Source organism: Kogia breviceps, chromosome 4 (assembly GCF_026419965.1).
Source record: "Kogia breviceps isolate mKogBre1 chromosome 4, mKogBre1 haplotype 1, whole genome shotgun sequence".
Taxonomy (NCBI): Eukaryota; Metazoa; Chordata; class Mammalia; order Artiodactyla; family Physeteridae; genus Kogia; species Kogia breviceps.
Genome location: NC_081313.1, coordinates 146069549 through 146088599, shown reverse-complemented (window position 1 = coordinate 146088599; position 19051 = coordinate 146069549). Strand labels below are relative to the sequence as shown.

Sequence of the window (19051 nt, the reverse complement as noted above, 5' to 3'; positions counted from 1 at the left end):
CAGCAAAGCTTGAGAACCAGCCCAATGAGGGGAACAAACTGATTTCACACAGATAAAGTGGGGCAATTCATATGTTAAGAGAACGTGAATATATATGTATATATATATATATATATATATATATATTTCTTTTCTTCTCCTAATTCTGTTTGTGTTTCAAATAGGCTGTTTTTTTCTTCTGCAAAAAGCTTTATTGTTTCCATTTGGTCCAAGGCTTGGGAGAGGGCTCCAGGGCGGTTACAAAGCTGCCTCGTGGCTGCAGAGCGGGGCTTCAGGCGGAAGCTCTGACGCCAGAGGGGCTCCTCAGAGGCCGCTGGACTTCAGAGACTCCTGTTTGTGCTCGAGGGTGAGCCTTTCAAAGAGATGCTCGCCCAGCACAACCTGCGGACCAGCCAGCCTGCGGAGCTTGGTCAGGTAGGTGGTCGCCCATCTTCTTGATGAGTTTCACCTGCTCCTCCAGGAAGCGGCTCTCCAGGAAGTCACAGAGGTGGGAGTCCGCGCGGGCAGAGCCCAGGGCGCGCAGATCCCATAGTGCCTGGTTCAGGTTCTTCTCCCTAAGAATGGCGGCTTCCACAGCGTCCTGGGTTCTACCCCGCTCATGTTGAGAAGGCTTCCGCGCATCCTGGAAGAGGGCGCGGCCGCAGCACTGGTTTTGCATTTTCAAGAGGCGCTGGGCGCCCTCGCACTCCTCCTCAGCCAGTTGGCGCCAAATGTGGCCCACACTGTCCAGAGACCCATTGTTGCTGTCGAAACAGAAGCTCAGAGAGAGGTAAGTGTCCACAGATGCAGGCTGAACAGGCGATGGACGGCGGCCTCCACCTCGATGGAATAATTCTGACGAAGCTTGGAACTTGTGGTTGATCAGTGACAAGGATTTAAGCTCACAAAACGGTGCTGGCCTGTCCTGGAGGCTGAGCATAGGTGAGTGGCTGATTCTAAAGGTTGCGACTGGAAGAAAGGTAGGAGGGTGGTCGGGGGCTGGAGCAAGGAGCGTCCCTGGGTCTGTTCATTGCAAACACCGTTGAAGCAAAAGACAGCTGTGCAGGACCGCTGAGCGCACTGCCTCAAATAGGCTTCGATATAAATGAACAAGAAGTCCAAGCAAGGACAAAACTTACCCTTCCCCCCACCAGAATAGCTGGCGATACTAGAATCTAGATCTGGGGAGGGATTCTTCCGTTACTTTCTTAACATTCCAAGCCAGTAGAGCAGTGGTTCTCAAAGTATGGTCCCCTTGTAAGCAAGCAGTACCCTATGGGGCCTTCCTAGGACAGACCCATCCCCCATCTCCTCTGCTGTAGTTCCTCTCTGAAGTACTCAGACAATAGTATCTCAGGCATATTTCTTGGGTTTTCAGATGCTAAAAACCACCACCGAATGGAAGAAATTAACTCCTTGATGATCATGAGCACGTAGCCCCCAGACCTTCTGGCACCTAAGGATGGATAATGTTACCTGCCCTGTGGCCTCAACATCAACCAGTCAGAGGATTGTGCACAAGGTAATCACATTCCCTGTGACGTCCCTCCCTCACCTGGCCTTTAAAAATGCTTTGCTGAAATCCTTTGGCGATTTCAGGGTTTTTTGGAACACGGGCCAACCCCTCTCCTTGCTAGATGCTGCAACAAACCTGTCTCTGCTCCACACTCCAACCTTTAGGTATGTTGGGCCTCACTGTGCTTCAGACACACGAACCTGCATTCGGTGACAACCTGACCAGCTTTAGCAGCGTCCCCTGATAATGTGTTCGATATTCCAGTTGTAGGGCCCTGTCCCAGCCCTATGGAATCAGCAACTCTGGTGGGGCTCAGTGATCTCTGTTATAACAGGCCCTCCAGATGATTTTTCTTCACCTTAAAGTTTGGACATATCTGCATCGTCAGCTGGCCAAAGCGTCCACCAGCAGGGGAAGGGGAGCGGCTCCTGGAAAAGATCGGGACCAGCCAAGGCAAGTCCAGCAGCATGTGCCGTGGTAGTCACGGAGAACGCCTTTGCTCCACTGGTTGGCACAGACTAGTATCTGGGAGCACTGGCAGGGTTATGGAGGATGCTTTACATGTCAATGTAGAGTGACCGCTGTCCTGGTTTGCCAGGGACTTCCCTGTGTGAGCACTTAAAGTCTCATCCCGGCAAAGCCCTTAGCCCTGGGTTTGAAAAACTTAGGCAATAACATGAAATTTAGGGGAAACAGGATCTAGGTTTTGGGCAAGTCACAAGTGCTAATTAAAGCTAAGCAAGGATGGACAACATCTAGCCTTGTTTGCCCCTTTGCGGGGACGTAAATCTGATTGGGTGAAAGGACTTATTGTTAAGAAATCTTTGTGGAAACATCCCCTTCTGCTTAGTCCACTGGTTCTCAGTTCTGGCTAGACATTGGCGTCGTCTGGGGAGATTTTAAATGATTTTATTGCTCTAGGATGACCAACCGTCGGTGTGAGGGTTTGTAAAAAGTGCTTCAGATGATTCTAACGTGCAGCCAAATTTAGGTGCCACCGCTTAAGCTTTTGAACCGCGGCTACATATTTTCACCTCATCTTCCTGTGAGAATATCCAACAGTAGCTGAGGTTTGTGTTGTTTTCTTTTTCTTTTTTTCACTGTCTTATTATAAGATTTACTGTCTTAAATAAGATTGAATGTACAGAAAATCCTGCTAGTCCTTCTGGTATAGCTGGATACTTAGAATAATAGCGTTAAGATATATACCATTTAACTATTGTGACTGGCCTTTGTAAAATCAACATCTGCATTGAATTCGTAGGATCCCTTTTGAAGTTGTCATGTTGGGGAGCTATACCTCTGATCTGCTGCCATTGCTAAATATCTTATTAGGAATTGCTTTTAAAAATCTTTAGGAATTAAAACCAAGATTGCTGTATTATTTGTCCTGGGACCACAAAAACCTCACAGAGTTCCCCCGCTGTACCTTCTACCCCCATCTCTAACCCTTGGCAACTTCTTATCTGTTCTCCATCGCCACAGTTTTGTTATTTTAAGAATAATAAGTAAACATAATCATCAATTACTTAATCTTCGGAGATTGGCCTTTTAAATTTTTCCCTCGGCATCATTCCCTTGAACTTCATTTCAATTTTTGCCTATATTAATAATTTGTACCTTTTTGTTGCTCGGTAGTATTCTATCGTAAGATTTTATCATATCACAAATTGTTTCCACATTCATCCATTGAAAGACATTTGGGTAGTTGCCAGTTTTTGGCTATTAAAAATAAAACTGCTAGGAACATTTCTATGTAAGTTTCTGTGGGAACTTCATTAAGTTTTTGTTTCTTTTGGATAAATGCTCAAGAGTACAATTACTGCGTTGTAGGGTGAATCTACTTTTAGGATGAAAAGAGACTGTCAAGCTGTTTCTCAGAGTGGCTAAACCATTTTATTTTTCCACCAGTGATGTAGATTTTCTACGTACTCGCCAGCATTTGATATTGTCACTATACTTTAATTTTAGTTATTCTCTGATATGTCATTATGGTCTTAATTTGCATTTCCCTAATGGCTAATGATGTTGAACATCTTTTCATGTGCTTCTTTGCCATGTGTATATTCTCTTCCATGAAATGTCTGTTCCTTTCTTCTGCCTATTTTCTAGTTGGATGTTTTTAAGTTGTTTGGAGAGTTCTTTGTATATGACATATATGTATATGACAAATGACTTTGTATACAAGTCATTTGTCTCATATGGGATTTTCAAATATGTTTTCCCACTGTGTTATTTGAGTTTTCATCAACTTCAAAGGATCTTCTAGGAAGCATTTTTAACTCATTTTGATGAGATCCAATTTATCAGTTTTTGCTTTTATTGATCATACTTTCCGTGTCAAGTCTAAGAATTATTCACCTAGTTCTAGATACCAAAGATTTTCTCCTTTTTTTCCCTAAAAATGTCCTGCTTTTACATTTACGATTATGATCCACTTTGATTTAGTTGTTGTGTAAGGTGTGGAGGTTTAGGTTAAGGTTCATTTTTTGTTTGTTTGTTTTTGTTGAGGGATATCCAACTGTTTCAGTACCATTTTTTGAAAAGTCTATTCTTTCTTGATAGCTTTTGCACTGCTGTCAAAAACAAGTTAAATGTATTTATGTCAGTCTATTTCTGGGTTCTCTATTCCATTCCATTGATCTATGTATCTACCCTCCATCATTACTGCAAAATCTTGAAATTGGGTAGGTTAATTCTTCCCATTTTAATCTTCCTTTACAAATTGTTTTAGCTATTCTTCAGCCTCTTCTTACTATATAAATCTTAGAATAAGCTTGTCTATATCCACAGAAACCTTGAGGGCATTTAAAGAGTAATTGTGTTAAGCCTCTTAACTTGGGGAGAATTGACATCTTCATTATGTTGTGTTTTCTAATCCATGAACAAGGTATGTCTCCCTATTTGTTTGGGACTTTTCAATTTTTGTTCATCAGCATTTTGTAATTTTCAGTATACAGGTCCTATAAATGTCTTATTGGGCTTATATTTAAATATTTATTTAGGTCAGTTGTAAATGGCATCACATATTTTTATTTAAGCTTCTACACATTTGTTATTAATATATAATTTGATAAAATTGTGTTGATTTTGTACTCTTAAAACATTTACAAACTAATATTATTTCTCAAGCTTTTTGTGTTTTCCTTGGCATTTTCTCCATTTAGATTTTCATCTCATCTTCAGATAGAGACAGTTTTACTTTTCCTTAATCAATATAATAGGATATATTACTATTCAACATTCAGTAGGATATATTCCTTCCTATTCTACATAGTAGGAATAGTCCTTTTTTCTTTTAAATAAACTTTTTAAAACTTTAACTTTTAAATTTATGTATTTATTTATTTTTGCTTTATTCTCTTACTAGACCCTCCAGTAATATATTTCATAAAAGTGGTGAGAGCAGATATCGGTGCCTTGTTTCTGATCTGACAGAGAAAGCATTCAGTCTTTCACAGTTAAATATCATTTTGGTATAGGTTGTTTGTAGATCATCTCTATGAGTTTCAAACTATTCCTAGTTTGCTTGGAGTTTTTTTTCTTCTTTCTTTAAAATCATGAATGGGATTGGAGTTTGTCAAATGCTTTCTCTGCATTAATGGATAGGCTCACATGACTTTTCCCCCTTAATCTATAGGATATGGTGGATTACACTGTTTGATTTTCAAATACTTAACCAACTTTGCATAACTGGAATAAATACCACTTGATCATGGTATATTATTCTCTTTATATATTTCTGGATTTAATTTACTAATATTTGGATGAGGATTTTTGCAGCCAATTCATAAAAAATATTGGTCTGTAGTTTACTTCTTTCTATACTATCCCTGTCTGGTTTTGGTATCAAGGTAATACTGGCTTCATAAAATTAATTAGGAACTGTTCCCTCTACTTCTGTCTTTTATCTACTCATGTAAAATTGGTGTTAATTCTTTAAGTCTTGGGTAAAAGTGAAACATCTAAGCCTGAATATATCTTTTGGGAGTTTTTTTTTTTAAACATCTTTATTGGAGTATAACTGTTTTACAATAGTGTGTTAGTTTTTCCTTTACAACAAAGTGAATCAATTATACATATACATATGTTCCCATATCTCTTCCCTCTTGCATCACCCTCTCTCCCACCCTCCCTATCCCACCCCTCTAGGTGCTCACAAAGCACAGAGGTGATCTCTTTTGGGAGTTTTTAAATGAAAAATCAGTGTTTCAAATGGTTACAGGAAAATTGAGATTATCTATTTCATCTTGGCTGAGTTTTGGTAGTTTGGGGTGTAGAAGCATTGGTCCATTTCATCTACATTATTCAATATATAGTGTAGGCTTGTTCATAATAACTTGTCCCTTATTAACCTGCAGGTTATGTCATGGTATCCCTGGTTGCATTTCTGATATATGTGATTTGTGCCATCTCTCTTTTTATCTTTATCAGTCTTGCTAGATGTTTATTGATTAGATTGTTTATTTCAAAGAACCAGCCTTTTGTTTCACTGATTTTCCCCTCTATTTTGATGTTTTTCAGTTTCATGGATTTCTGTCTCATCTTTATTATTTCCTTTTTTCTGCTTATTTAGTGTTTTTCCTCTTCCTTTTATACTATTTTAATAGAGAAAATTAGATTATTGCTTTGAAATATTTCCTTTCCCAATTTAGTGCTATAGACTCCTCTTTCAGCATTGCTTTCACTTCATTCCACAAACTTTGATCTGTTATATCTCCATTTTCTTTTATTCTATGCATTAAATAATTTTTCCTTGATGCTGTCTTTTTCACCCAGGAGCTATGTGGAATTGTGATGTTTAGCTTTCATGTGATTGAAGATTTTCCTGTTGTCTTTCTGTTACTGATTTGTAGTCTGATTCCATTATGGCTAGAGAACATACTCTCTCTGATTTTAATTCTTTTAAATCTACTCATGTTTTTTATCGCCCAGTATATGGTATATGAGTGACTGTTCCACGGACACTTGAATATGTATTCTGTTCTTATTGAGTGTGTTCTTCAAACATCAGTTATATCCTGCTGATTGACAATGTTTTCATTTTTTCCATATCCTTGCTGATTTTTCTCTGATAGTTCTATAAATTGCTGTGTTGAAGTCTCAAATAATAATTGTGGATTTAAAATTTTCTCCTTTTACCTTTTTCAGTGTTTGCTTCATGTATTTTGAAGTTCTGTTGTTTGGTGCACACACATTTAGTATCACTAGGTCATCTAGGTGGATTATTCCTGTGATCTTTATGTAATGACCCTCTGCCCCGAATAATTTCCTTTGCTCTGAAATCTACTTTATCTGATATCAATATAGCCATTCCTGCTTTTTCTGATTAACGTTCACATGATATATCATTTTCATCCTTTTACTTTGAACTACCTATATCATGATGTTTAAAGTAAGCTTCTTATAGACAGTATATAGTTGCAACATGCTTGTGATTTTTTAATCTACTCTTCCAATCTCTTTGATATGGTTATTTGGATCATTTACAGTTAATGTAATTATTGCTATGTTAAAGATTAGGTCTACCATTTTATTTTTTTGTTTTGTCTTTTACCTTAGTTTCTCAATCCTGTCTTTCTCTTATTTTGCCTTCTTGTGGGTGACTTAAACATTTTTTAGTAAGTCCATTTTAATTTAATTTATTTATAATCATTTGTGTATGCTGTTTGCATAGTTTTCTTAGTGCTTGCTTTTGGCATTACACCATACATATGTAACTTACCATAGCCTACTGGAATCAGTGTTTTATTACTTCAAGTGAAGTTTCAAAATTTTACTTCCCTTTAGGTCTCTTAATATTCCCCAGGGGTTTTTTTTCTGTTTTTTTTTTTTTTTTCTGGTACGCGGGCCTCTCACTGTTGTGGCTTCTCCCATTGTGGAGCACAGGCTCCAGACACGCAGGCTTAGCGGCCATGGCTCATGGGCCCAGCTGCTCGCCGGCATGTGGGATCTTCCCGGACCGGGGCACGAACCCGTATCCCCTGCATCTGCAGGCAGACTCTCAACCACTGCGCCACCAGGGAAGCCCCCTGGCAGGCGGATTCTTAACCACTGCGCCACCAGGGAAGTCCCTGGATTTCAGCTTTGAACTGCTCTCTCTGGGAAAGATTTGCTCTTTGTACAGTTATTCTAACAGTTCATCCACTCCTCAGTATTCAATAGGAGCCGTGGACATCGCTTAGAAAGACAAAACTTCATTGAAGACCTTCAGAATGGTCCCATCAGAAAGTAAGTTGCATATTATATGTGATCTTTGTGGTTAGGAAGATCTATTCTTATATCATTTAAGTTGCACATATCCCTTCTTCTTGTACCTTGCTCGAGGAAACCTAAACAAATAGGAATGGGGGGGCGGATGGAATTGTTATTTTCACGGGCCAAAATATAGTCCTAAATTGGCTACTGAATTTGCAGACCAGTAATATTTTGTGGAAACATTCTGTTTGAGGAATCGGGATTCCAGTGTATCCAGAGCAAGTGGTTTTGAAGACTCAGGGCACATGATGGAACCAGTTCACACAGCTAATAAGTCTGTTAACCAAGGACCGAAGTATAACCTACCTCGGACGCCAGGTTACCTAACATCTCAGCATTTCCATACCCAGACCCAAGATTTGCAGCAATCAGAAAGGTATCTCTGCTTTCCCTTTTTCTAGAATTGAAATAGAAATTAATACTATAAATTAGTGCAAACACATTATACTGTGAAGAACTGATGTTTTCTTGCTGATCAGTGTCAACCAGGAGGTATTGTATGTTCCATAGTTTGCATTTAGGGCTGGAAAATCAAGTATAGGAGGGGGAATAGGTGATTTTTCAGAGGCAGTTGGGAAGAGGACTTAGAAATTTTCATTGATTCTTAAACTTAGTTTAAACCAATAATTTGATGTGAGTGTCAGAAAGGATCTTACATTCTTAGGCTGCATTAATAGTGGTATAGTCTTCAGAATAAAGAAGGTTGCTTTATTTAAAGAGTAAATACAAATTATAGGGAAAATGGTAAAATTCCAGTAGAGAAACTTGCAAAGGGGTTGAACACATAAATCACAAACATACTTTTACTTGGGAAACAGGAAAAACCTCAATACAATTAAAACAACAACAGTGTTTGCTATTTGGCTGTTAATTTAGCAAGTGTTTGACAAGGTAGTCCAGTGTATTGATTGTCCGGCTGGACCTGGGTGTGCATCCTGGCTCTGCTGTTCACCCTGTACGTGGTCTTGAGTAAGATCTCTAAATTCCTATTTTCTTACCAGTTAGATGGAAATGTTAATAATATTATAAGTAAAATTTTAATAACATATACCTTGGGATTGTTGTTGATTATTACATGAGTTAATAAAGTACTTTAGCATATTGTAAACTTTCAGTTTTCAAAAAGATGTTTGGCATTTTTAGCAGATGTAAACATTTCAAAAAGGTGTTGCTTATGTTGCCAGGGGCGCTGAAAAATGATATAGCCCTTTTGAAACATAACTGTAATAGCCATAAAAATGTTCATACCTAGTAATTCTGCCATGAGATTACAGAAATACTTAAAAATATGGAAAAATCTACATGCGTTTAATCATTCAGCACATTCCTCAAACTCCCTACTATGTATCAGACCCTGGACTAGGGGCTTCGGATACAGTTGTATATGTTCTGGGATGTTAATCCCAGCATTTTTTACAGTAGTGGAAAAATTGGTAGCAGTTTGCATTTCTAATGATGAAGAATAGCTAAGTAAATTATTATATCCATACTATGATATTTTATAAAGCCATTGAAAGTGATAGCTTACTTATGATAAGTGAAAATAATAGGTTATGATTCAGCAGTCTAAAAAAGATGCTAGGGGGAAAAAGACCAAAAGTAAATATTAACCAGTTTACTTAGATTAAGTGGGATTGAGGGGTTTTGGGAGGTGTTTACTTTTCTCAGATTTCCAAATTTTCTTTTGTATGATTATATTAGATTTACTGATGTTACTTTTGAAACAATTAAATTTTAACTTTCCATGTTGCATGTGCCATGGTTAGAATTTCTACATGTTATAATTAATTTATATATGTATTTAGTTACAAAGTGAAAGTAGGCTCCTGGTTTCAAAAATAAATACCTTATTCTGTTTCCTGTCAACCTTGCCACACTTGGAGAGAATGTATCTGATTAGAATAGTATGTGCATTTATCTCTATAGGGAAAGGTGGAAAGGCTTCTGGGAACCTACAGTGTGCCGAGGCATTGTGGTGGGTAACTGAAGTATAGCATCTTAATTTACCTTCAAAACAATCCATGAAGATGGAAGGTATTATTAGCTCTATTTTATAAAGAACTACAAAATCCAAAATTAAGCAATTTTATCTGCTAAAATCACACAGGTAGAAAACAGTAGAACCAGAGTATCTATGTATAATTTTATAAAACTTGTTATGTATATTGATGAAAACGAATAATGGTGTATTCCTTTTGTTTAAGAAAATTTTCACAGAATCAGAACATTTACCAGAGAGGCCATGTTCCTCCTCCTGGTCCCCACGGATAGGACCATTTACACAGGAGGTACTCTTGGAATGTAAAGCCAAATGCCAGTCAAGCAGCGCAGAACAGAAGGTGGTATCCTGACGGTTACTACAGACTACCCTATCTGACCTCTTATAGACGGACCAAGTGACACAAGCCTACCGTGGAAACCTATCTAGAGACAGAACAGGACTGAAGACAGCCAGAGTGACTTTTTATAAGATCAGGTCAAATGAGGTTTATAATCTCTTTTAGTGCTCCCTTATGTGTTCGAGCTTAAGGAAAACTTATATTGATACTTAGCTCCGCTGATAAATTTGCAGTATTTACAACAGTGAAGGAAATAATCTGTCATTCCGGTCTTAAATTTTTTTAAAGGAGGATGATATTTTAGAACTGATAAAAAGTGATAAAGGGCATCCCTTGTAAATTATTTTTAAAAATTCTATCTTCCTCTTCTGGTGTATTTCCTTCTGAATAGACTTGTAATGTTAGTGTGTGTGTGTGTGTGTGTGTGTGTGTGCGTGCAGAAATTTTTTAGTATTTTTGTCACGTTCTGTTACTACCCAATCATCAGGGTATCTTCACCCCTCCCAAAAAAACTGTTCAAGATTTCTATTAAAATCTACCTAGGAGATAATCTCTTTAGAACCTAATCACTATTTGTAATTAGTTGTAGTAGTTTTGTGATTAGACATTTGTTTCTTTCTTTTGGCAGCCTATTGTTGGATTTGACCAATTTCCTTTCACTGAGTTGTCAGATATGCCATCTAACACTGGATAAACTTTTAGGGATTGATTGTCAATTGAGGAGAGACCAATTGACAAACGTAAATGCTCAATGCTGGGTAATTTACCTGGCAGGGTAATTGTTATGAACTGGGTGGAGCTACTCAGAAAACTTGAAAACTTCTGTAGACTATAAAGGTTGCTTGATGAACAGAATAGGGTGCGACATTTGTACTTTTTTTTTTTTTTTTTTTTTTTTTTTTTTTTTTTTTGCGGTACGCGGGCCTCTCACCGTTGTGGCCTCTCCAATTGCGGAGCACAGGCTCCGGACGCGCAGGCTCAGCAGACATGGCTCACGGGCCCAGCCGCTCCGCGGCATGCGGGATCCTCCTAGACCGGGGCACGAACCCGCGTCCCCTGCACCGGCAGGCGGACTCTCAACCACCGCGCCACCAGGGAAGCCCAGGGTGCGACATTTGAAGCCTGGAATATCTGGGGAGACCTGCATGGCTCCTCGTGTTGTTGCTTCTTTGGTGAACGTAACCTGCTGCAGTCTTTCTCCACTTGCCTCTCACAGCGGAATGGTGCCTTGACCTTGACTTTTTCTAAGTTGCCCCTTCTGCTAGTTTACCTCTGGAACACACAGCTGGATCACGTGGGAGCTGTTCATTATTTTTAGTTGCAGAGGAAGCCAGAAACCTTTGTTTGCTCAAGAAAGGGTCTAACTGTCATGACATCATAAGCCTTGGTAAATATTTGATGAATACTTGGGCAAGTTGGCTTCATTGTTTAAGTCTCTGATTTTGAAGCGTTGTATCATGGAAAGTCTGATACTGCATATGATAGTTGTTTTCTCTGTTCTGTGTTATAAATGAACATCCTGCGGAACCTGACCCTGAGGAAGTGCTCTAACTCAGCTACTCCCTGGTCTGTGTCTGATGAGCTCAGTCAGGTTGCTACCTTTCATCTAGGTGGTGGCTCAGAAAGTGTTTTTCTGCCCGCAACATTTAACAGAGATACAAGAGTTCTTCTTGCCAGAAGGCTGCTCTGTGGAATTGTTCCTTCACATACATTGTGAACTCTCCCTTGGAAAGATACTGGAGCAGCAAGACAACTGGTGAGGCAAAAAAAAGCGCCACCAGGGACAGGCATGGGAGTCCAGCTAATCGAATCGTTTTAAGGAGTTCCTTGGCAAGCAGTTTCTGAGGAGGACTTTGCCAGCACAAGTGTCATCTTAAGCACTGCCACCTTTGAAAACCTTCTTTGATCGTGTTGTCCTCTCTGTCCCCATCCCATTTCATTTATCAACACAGCTTATTGAAAACCAGTCTCCGTTTGCCATCTCGTGTCTCATTTGCTCTTCAGCACACTGTGTTTCTGGCTTCTGCTCACGTCACACCACTGAAAGTCCTCTGGCTAAAGGGACGAGCAACCTTTGTGAAAGGTCTTTAGTGGTCTGTCTAAGCTTTTAAATTGTTTATTTTTATTAAAAAAAAACACAGGTTAAGTATTGGGTTGGCCCAAAAGTTTGTTTGGGTTTTTCCGCAGGATGCTACGGAAAACCCAAACGAACTTTTGGGCCAACCCAATAGTTTAAAAATCAAATAGTTCTACCGAGATTTCTGTGAAAAAGAGTAGTCTTCCCATCAGCACCCCTGCCCTATCCCCTGATTGTCACTCCCCAGGGCAATCACTTTAAGTAGTTTTGCATTATTTTCTACCCAAAGGCAACCACTTTAAGTATTTTAGCATTATTTTCTAATATTTGCCTCCATATTTAAACACTAGGCTTATATTACCACGTCTTGATTTCTCAGTTTCTGATACTATCTATTGACTTTCTACTGTGGAAGATGAGAATTTAGCTCTTTCCCATCATCTGTCCACGTACACACTTCTGTTCCCCTCATCTTTTCAGGATAGTTATTTCCCAACTTTTGGTGAAATCAGTATTCTAAGTTTATGTTATTTGCTAGGTAAGTACCATTCACCTCTGAACCATCGTGTACGAGTATGTCTCCATTCTTTACACCGTTTTCAGTTTTGTTTGCATCTTTTCCTCTGAACCTATCACTAATTCATCCTCCAAACCTCTAACACCACTGTCACATTTCTCAGTGTGGACAGGGTAAACACATCAGATTCTTTTCTGTTTGAAATCTTTCCTGGATTGATTGGACTTGTTCTTGACCTGTTCTAGGTTGGGCACTGTTTTTAGTGTGCCAGGGCTGCCATAAAAAAGTACCACAGACTGGGTGGCTTACATAACAGATGTTTATTTTCTCACAGTACTGGAGGCCAGAAGTCCAAGATCAAGGTGTTGGCAGGGCTGGTTTCTTCTGAGGCCTCTCTCCCTGGCTTGTAAATGGCCATCTTCTCCCTTGGTCTTCACATGGTCTTTCCTCTGTGTCTACGTGCAGATTTCCTTTCCTTATAAGGATACCAGTCATAGTGGATTAGTGCCCACCCTAATGACCTCATCTAAACTTACCTCTTTAAAGATGCCATCTCCAAGTACGGTCACATTCTGAAGTCCAGGTGGTTAGGATAACTTCAACATATGACTTCCGCAGGAGCACAGCTCAACATGTGACAGGCACGTCGGTTGTTTTCTACACCTGAGCCGTAGCTCTTGCCCTGAGATTTCTCTTTGCCTTCACCCTGCTCCTTTCTTATGCCCCTCTTCTGTGTCCTGGATCCACAGCGGCTGCGTTCATGGTTTACTTCCCTCTTTGGTGGAGCATATCCTTCCATGGTTTCCCAAGGATTAATGGGATGTAAATTTTTGAGGCTTTTGCATGTCTGAAATGGGTTTATTTTATTCTTCCACTGCACTAGTAGTTTGATAGACTGAACAATTGTAGGTAAGCACTTTAAAATGCATTTATTCATTGTTTTCCAGAGTTCATTGTTGCTGTTTGAAGCCTTGTGCTATTCCGATTGCAGAACTTTTATTTGTGACCTGTAATTTTTCTTTCTGCAACTTTAGGATCTTTGTTTCAGGTGTCCTGAAAGTTCATGATATGACTTAGCGTGGGTATTTTTTAAATTCATAATGCTAGATATTAAGGGAGGTCTTCCAGTCTGGCAGGCTATGTGCATCAGTTCTGGGAAATTTTCTTTTCGCTTTATCTTTTCTATTTTCTTTTTGGGGAACTTCTACTGGTTGACTATTGGATTTTCTGAAATGTACCTCTAAGTTAAGTATATATATATATTTTTTATTTTCCAGTGTTAATCTTTCCTTTCTTTTTTTTAAATCAGAAGAATTTTCTCAGCTTTATTTCCACCCTTCTGTTGATTGTTTAGGTTTTCTGCTACATATTATATACATATTTCTTCTGCTATATATTTTTTAAAATAAATTTATTTATTTAGTTAATTTTGGCTGCATTGGGTCTTTGTTGCTGCATGCAGGCTTTCTCTAGTTTCAGGGAGCGGGGGCTCCTCCTCGTTGCACCACGTGGGCTTCTCATTGTGGTGGCTTCTCTTGTTGCCGAGCATGGGCTCTAGGGCACGAGGGCCTCAGTAGTTGTGGCCCATGGGCTCAGTAGTTGTGGCTCGTGGGCTCTAGAGCGCAGGCTCAGTAGTTGTGGTGCACGGGCTTAGTTGCTCCACAGCATGTGGGATCTTCCCGGACCAGAGCTCAAACCCATGTCTCCTGCATTGGCACTGCATTGGCAGGCGGATTCTTAACCACTGTGCCACCAGGGAAGCCCCCTGCTATATGTTTTTAATCTCCAAGAGCTAGCTCTTCTTTTCTGAATGTTTTTTTCCCCAGGCATTTCATTCTTTTATTGTTTTAAATGAATGCATTATCTTGTCTCTCTCTAAAGTTATCAATTTTTAAGTTTCTTTTGTTCCCTGTCAGCTGTTTTTGTGTTGTCCTGTTTGTTGATGCCTTTCTCTCCTTTTAGATGTGATCTTGAAATATCTGGTGATCTTTGCCTGTCATTTAGTACTTAAGATTGAGGCACTCAGGGCTTCCCTGGTGGCGCAGTGGTTGAGAGTCTGCCTGCTGATGCAGGAGACACAGGTTCGTGCCCGGGTCCGGGAAGATCCCACATGCCGCGGAGCGGCTAAGCCCGTGAGCCATGGCCGCTGGGCCTGCGCGTCCGGAGCCTGTGCTCCGCAACGGGAGAGGCCACAACAGTGAGAGGCCCGCATACCGCAAAAAAAAAAAAAAAAAAAAAAAAAAGATTGAGGCACTCAGGGCTGATGGAAGTGTATGGTAGACTTGTAGTAAGGTGCTCAGTCACCTTGACTTTTTTGTTTAGTTTCCCCTTGCTGCACACAATGAGGTTTTATTTTTCTCCATTCTGAGAGTTAATATCTTTGACATTTTTATTGCTCTCTCTCTCTCTCTCTCTCTCTCTCTCTCTCTCTCTCTCTCTCTCTCTCTCTCTGTGTGTGTGTGTGTTTGTGTGTGTGTTTGTATGTGTGTGTGTGTGTGTGTCTACCATTCATCATCCCTCCCATTCTCTTGTGTTCTTAATGTTTAGGTGTCTTATCTTCTTGGTAGGGTTTGAGTAAAGCGTAGAGATATAGGCATGAGTTCAGTCTAGCCAGTGTAATGAGACTTTGCCAATTAAATTGGTTTTGGGTTTAACCTCAGTCTGGTAAGCTTGATTTTTATGCATCATGTCCCAGGAGTGCAGGCCATTCAGTGCCCTAAGTCATGATTTGGACCCACAAAATCAACTACAAACACTCCTGCTCTGGAGGTAGGCCCTATCTAGATCCTGTCTGAACCACCTTTCTAATGTAATTCTAACAACTGCCCCAGAATTATGTCCTAAAACAAGCTCATTAATGTTATTCCCCTCTTGGAAATCTTTAATGGCTTACGGCCTTCAGAATCCCTTTCCAACTCCTTGTCAGGGCCCTGTGTGATCTGACTCCCAGCTGAGTTTTCAAAGCCTCTGCCGTGTTCCACTCCATGCTTCAGTGTGCTGGCCATTTCTTGACCACAACATTATACATGTTTATGCCGCAGTATCTTTCTCTTTCAGGTTGTTCCCTTGGCTACAATGGCTCTCCTATAGCCTCTGTGCACAAATCATTCTTGAAGCCCCCTCTCCTCAGTAAAGCCTTCTCTCCCAACCCTACCCCCCTACTGAATTACTCCTTTTTCTACAAGGTACCGTGTATCACTATTTAGCATTTATTTCATTTATAGCTCCTGTTATGGGAAACACAGCTTCTAAGAATGGTCTCAGATTCCCTCAACCTCCTCCCCCTCTCTGAAGGTGCCATCTGCCCCCTGGACCACACTCCCCTGTTTTGCCTTTGCCAGCAAACCTAATTAGCACTCTCTGAGCTGACTAGAGCCCAGGTGAAACTCCGGGCCTCCATACCAAGCCCTCTCCATTCTCAGCCATCCCTCCATGTTAGAGTTGGAGGAGATGCTACATATCAGGCCACAACTCTGGCTTTCTGAGCTGCTAGAGAAGGGTGAGATGATGAACAGAAGTGTAGAGCAGTTGTCTCCCATGGAAGGAGCCTTGATTGATTAATGAAATGCATAAGACAGGAGGAAGCCTGGCAGCAAATTCCCGCTTCTTTCTCCCTTCTGTGGATTACTCTCAGGAATGGTTTTTCCTTTCAAGCCTCCCAAAGAAAGTCCAGCTTGCTGAGTGAACATATATACCAAACAACCTGTGTGTCTTTTTGTGTCATTGTGAAGCCTGTTCCTCACCCTCACAACTCTGTTTTTACATACAACCCCCCCAAAATACCAGCATTTTAATCCTTGCCTCAGGCTCTGCATTCTAGAAGACCTCTGCAAGACAAATGTAACACATTTAAAATTCATAAATGTAGGGACATCCCTGGTGGCGCAGGGTTTGAGACTCCGCCTGCTGATGCAGGGGACATGGGTTCGTGCCCCGGTCCGGGAACATCCCACATGCCGTGGATCGGCTGGGCCCGTGAGCCATGGCCAGTGAGCCTGTGCGTCCGGAACCTGTGCTCCGCGACGGGAGAGGCCACAACAGTGAGAGGCCCGCATACCACAAAAAAAGAAAAGAAAAAAAAAGTAAAAAATATTGAAAGATTTTCAATCAATCTAATCTGCCTAATCAACCTTTGAAAATATTCTATCAACTTATACTCCACTCACAGTGAAACATTTATTGGGTTTCCATTATGTGCCTGGTATCATGCTGGAGGTTGACAGTATGTATTTACATTTTACACAATACCAAAAAAAGCCTGAGAGAGATAAGAGTGGAGCTCAAGTATAACATTTGCTCACAGTATCAGGCATAGTGATCTGTACCTGTTAGAAAAACTGTGAATCCTGCCTCAAACGGAACAGCAAAGAACAGCATGTCCTACAGTAGGGTCTGAATGTATAATAGCATACTAAATTCCATTGTTATTTATAATAGGAAATGTTTTTTGTTAGTTTTACTTTTTAGTTTCTAATTTCTGAAAGTATCTTACATACACGGTTAGTAACCTTCACAACCATTTGAGCTGGGTAAACGGAGTCAGGAAGGTCACAATTATTGAATGAGTGAATGAATGAGTAAGAAGGTCACTAGCTTCAACGTATCTGGGACAGTCATCGTCTAACCAAGTTTCAATCCACAAGCATTTATTTACAATTCTGAAAACTTCCACATAATTACAAATGGGACAATATTAGTAAATTACTATTTGGATAAAGAAAAGATACATGCTAGCTCAACAGAGTTTACAAACTTACAATTAGGCACATTCAATTTGGTGCTAAGTCATATAATATTCTTTTGCAATTTATGAAAAATATCCAATAGGCATGTAATGGCCAAAAAGTACAAATGATACAAATATCTACACAAATGACAATGTACAAATTGTGACATAAATCTATCAGAAACTAGAAAATCTGTGTTGGTCTTATAGTTCCAGCTTGCTAAAAGATACAGGCTTTGGGTGGGAACACAAAAAAATCCAGACCTGGCCATAACAAGGTTTCCAGAAAGTATGGGAACTAGCATAGAGTAGGCCTCTGGATGGGAGTGGGTCCAACATGAGATATAACAATGCCTTCATGGGTATGTAGTATGCTGGGATGGAAAATATAGGAGGAAGGCATATTTGGAGAATCAGACAGCTAAGTATTTGACACTAACAAAATCGACCAGTATCTGATACGGCATCAGGAAACATGCAAGGGTTTGAGGGATTCCAGTATTTAATTAAATCAAAATGTGACAATGGGAAGAATTAAGGACAGCCTCAGGGGTAGATGAACAGGCTATGTTACACCAAGCCAGGTCTCGGCTAACCTGATGGGTTCAAAATGCAGGAAGTGGGTATACCGGACAAGACAATACCCTAACTATAAGAATAAAGGTTTAGGTCAGGGTAGAGCTTGATGTTCCTAAGTGTTGAAATAGAGCTCTTTAGTTTCTTCCTCCTACATGTAAGATTCTTTTAGAGGTTAAGATGAGGCTGAGCCTGCAAGCTAAAGTTAAATGGCTGGAACTAGGGAGAGAAAATAGGTTACATAGGCTTGGAACCAAGGAAAGCCTAACTAAGGGTTTGCCTACATCGAATTGAATGTTGGAACTCAGTATTTTAATAGGCAAACATTTGAGTGATACCAAAATTTGTCATACCACACTTGCCCCAATCTCACACCACCCACCCTAACCTGCAGTAGCTATGGGTCCCTTGATGTCCATGGAAATATAGAGAAAAGAGACACTGATCTGGCTTGCAGGTATTTAGTAAGTTGTTAGCCTCAGGTCACATAGTAGTATCATGTAAACAGGCCTTCTGAAGTAGGAAACTTAGGGGAAAAACCCTGAGAAAAACTTAAAAGCTTAAGCCACATCTCTATACTACAATACCTTTCACAATTTCTTCTCAGATAAGCATCATCCCCATCAGGGAAAAAACTCATATCTCATAATAGGAAAAACAGGCCTAAAAATTAAATGTGTGTCTTTGGAGGTCCCATCTATGGGATATCTTCCTGGTACTAGAAAAGTCCCCAGAAAGATCAATCTTTGCACCCCTGAAAGCTGACCACCAAGGAAAATGACTAGATCCATAGATTTCCTCCCTCAAACCAGCTTACCTCACATATAAATCATTAGCAACTCAGCCCTTACTGACACTATCACAGTCACAAGCGTGGTGAGGGAGAAAAGCACTAACCAGGGCAACTAAAACAGAGGCAATCCAGGCCAAGTTGGGCTGATGGCACATATCAGCTCCTTACGCTTGGGTGCATAAGGCGACTCACCACAATGCCTTTTTCACAGACTCTCTTTACAGTTTCTCCACAAAATCCAACAGGTCAAGTTAGTTCATGATGCTTCAA

General features: G+C 40.2%; 1 pseudogene; it reads left to right on the top strand.

The window, feature by feature from the left end:
* The window catches only part of LOC131755465 (RNA/RNP complex-1-interacting phosphatase-like), a 313564-nt pseudogene that overhangs the window by 166597 nt on the left and 127916 nt on the right, over positions 1-19051 (top strand).